The sequence below is a fragment of the Chiloscyllium plagiosum genome, chromosome 5, assembly GCF_004010195.1.
Source record: "Chiloscyllium plagiosum isolate BGI_BamShark_2017 chromosome 5, ASM401019v2, whole genome shotgun sequence".
Lineage (NCBI taxonomy): Eukaryota > Metazoa > Chordata > Chondrichthyes > Orectolobiformes > Hemiscylliidae > Chiloscyllium > Chiloscyllium plagiosum.
The window spans coordinates 123,202,781-123,205,949 of NC_057714.1; the positions used below are offsets into that span (position 1 = coordinate 123,202,781).

Below are 3,169 nucleotides of genomic sequence, written 5' to 3' on the forward strand. Positions count from 1 at the left end.
ATACACATACCACCCTCTGTGTGAAAACGTTGCTCTTTCGGTCTCTTTTATATCTTTTCCCTCTCAACCTAAACTTATGCCCTCTCATTCTGGACTCCCACACCCCAGGGAAGAGACTTTGTCTATTTACCCTATCCATGCACCTCATGATTTTATAAACCCCTATAAGGTCACCCCTCAGCTTCCGACGCTCCAGGGAAACCAGCCCCAGCCTGTTCAACCTCTCCTTATAGTTCAACTCCTCCAACCCTTGCAACATCCTTGTAAATCTTTTCTGAACTCTTTCAAGTTTCACAACATCCTTCCTATAGGAGGGAGACTAGAATTGCATTCAACATTCCAATAGTGAACCAGGTCAGGTGTTAGATTTGGAGTTAGGTGAAGGAGCAGCGGTCCGAAAGCTAGTGCTTCCAATTCAACCTGTTGGACTATAGTCTGGTGTTGTGTGATTCCTAACTTTATACACCCCAGTCCAATACTGGCATCTCCAAATCATGCTTACCAATAAAGGAAAGCATACCAAACACCTTCTTCACTATTCTATCGACCTGCAACTCTACTTTCAAGGAGCTATGAACCTGCACTCCAAAATCTCTTTGTTCAGCAACACTCCCTAGACGTTACCATTAAGTGTCTAAGTCCTGCTAAGATTTGCTTTCCCAAAATGCAGTACCCTACATTTATCTAAATTAAACTCCATCTGCCACTTCTCAGCCCATTGGCCCAGCTGGTCAAGAACCCGTTGTAATCTGAGGTAACATTCTTCACTGTCTACTATACCTCCAATTTAGGTGTCATCTGCAAACTTACTAACTACAGTCAGCGCCATATATAGAAGAGCCGACTTGGTCAGAAGCCGACTTGAATAGAAGCTACGCAGAACTGATCATCTACTTCCACTAGAACGCCAAAAGGAACAGGTAGTATGTTTAATTCAGTTTATCAATGTTTTAAATTATGAGGCTCCCTCTCATTTGGGTCCATATATCCTCCTGAAACAGAACATTTACATGATCAACCTCAGTGAGTATTTTGTTGATATGGCAAATGTGGTAGACTTGGTGGTCAATGGTAAACTCCAGGATGTTGATAGTGGGAGATGCAGTGTTGGTAACACCATTGAATATCAAGGGATGATGGCTAGATTCCCTCTTGTTGAAGGTACTCATTACCTTGAAGCTGTATGGCGTGAATATTACTTGCCACTTTTTAGCCCATGCCTGGCTATGGCCGGGTCTTGCTGCATTTGAAGATGAACCGCTTCAGTATGTGAGGAGTTGCAAATTATGCTGAACATTGTGTAATCATCAGCTAAAATCCCTACTTCTGCACCTGATGATGGAAGGAAAGTTGCTGATGAAGCAGCTGAAGATGGTTGGATCTAGGTCACTGCCCTGGTTAAAATATAAGACCATTTTGAAGTACACATTGAGGACCAACAGAAACTGAAGTGACTTTATGGATTAGTGACCTCACAGCAAAGGGAGCTTCATTCATGACTGTTAGATACAATTAGAGGTGAGACAACTGAAGGACTTTGTAATGGCTGAAGGAATCCTGCAACAAAATTGTCTGTTGTAATGAGAAATAAAAGCTTTGTGTTTGAAAACAAAAAGTCCTTGAAAATGCTGCTGGTTAACAGTGACCACAACCTGATTGAGGTTAACACACAGTTTCAGGTTGATAGGCATGGTCCAAGACTAGTATTTTAAGTTGAAACAAAGGCAATTATGAGGGTATGAAAGCTGAGCGAGCAAGGTCAGGTTAAGGATTAGGTCAATAGAGATGCAGGAGCAAACAGTTTAGTGCATATTCCAGATAGTGCAGAATGGATACAGGGTTTGGACGGGGAGCAATTTGTTAGTGTTTCAAAAAACCCACTTGGATATACCTATGTGGGTAGTCCAATGACGGAGGGGCTGTACTTTCATCGGGAAATGAGCACGGCCATAATCAAAGTTTCAGTAAGGTGCATTTTGGGAATAGCGACCATAATTAGAGTCATAGAGTCATCGAGATGTACAGTACGGAAACAGAACCTTTGGTCAAACTTGTCCATACTGACCAGATATCCTCACCCAATCTAGTCCCACTTGCCAGCACCCGGCCCATATCCCTCCAACCCCTTCCTATTCATATACCCACCCAGATGCCTTTTAAATGTTGTAATTGTACCAGCCTCTACCACTTCCTCTGGCAGCTCATTCCATACACGTACCACTCTCTGTGTGAAAAAGTTGCACCTTAGGTCTCTTCTTATATCTTTCCCATCACACCTAAACCTATGCCCTCTAGTTCTGTACTCGCCCACACAGGGAAGAGACAAGTCTGTTCCCTGTGGTGTTCCCTGTGGTGAGCGAGTAGAGATCCTATCCATGCCCCTCATGATTTTATAAACCTCTATAAGGTCACCCCTCAGCCTCCAACATTCCACGGAAGACAGCTTATTCAACCTCTCCCCATATCTCAAATCCTCCAACCCTGGCAACATCTTTGTAAATCTATTCTGAACCCTTTAAAGTTTTATAACATCCTCCGATAGGAAGGAGACAAGATTTGCACACAATATTCCAAAAGTGGCCTAACCAATGTCCAATACAGCCGCAACATGACCTCCCAACTCTTGGACTCAATACTCTGACCAATAAATGAAAGCATACCAAATGCTTTCTTCACTATCTTATCTACCTGCGACTCCACTTTCAAGGAGCTATGAACCTGCACTCCAAGGTCTCTTTGTTCAGCAACACTCCCTAGGACCTTACCATTAAGTGTATAAGTCCTGCTAAGATTTGCTTTCCCAAAATGCAGCACCTCGCATTTATCTAAATTAAACTCCATCTGCCACTTTTCAGCCCATTGGCCCATCTGGTCAAGATGCCGTTGTAATGTGAGGTGACCTTCTTCACTGTCCACTACACCTCCAATTTTGTTGTCATCTGCAAACTTACTAACTATACCTCTTAGCTGAAAATGTGTTGCTGGAAAAGCGCAGCATGTCAGGCAGCATCCAAGGAACAGAAGAATAGACGTTTCGGGCATAAGCCCTTCTTTAGGAATGAGGAAAGTGTGTCCAGCAGGCTAAGATAAAAGGTAGGGAGGAGGGACTTGGGGGAGGGGCTTTGGAAATGCAATAGGTGGAAGGAGGTCAAGGTGAGGGTGATAGGCC

At 43.5% G+C, this 3,169-nt stretch overlaps 1 protein-coding gene and 1 pseudogene across 1 annotated transcript in view; one reads left to right on the forward strand and one right to left on the reverse strand.

Moving 5' to 3' along the window:
* LOC122550358 overlaps positions 1-3,169 on the reverse strand; it is a 104,502-nt pseudogene that overhangs the window by 92,297 nt on the left and 9,036 nt on the right.
* The window catches only part of LOC122550218 (protein rapunzel-like), a 22,297-nt gene that overhangs the window by 1,183 nt on the left and 17,945 nt on the right, over positions 1-3,169 (forward strand). The window contains exon 2 of the mRNA XM_043690977.1: positions 792-920. The gene's annotated coding sequence lies outside the window, so the exon portion shown is untranslated. The remainder of the gene's footprint in view (positions 1-791; positions 921-3,169) is intronic.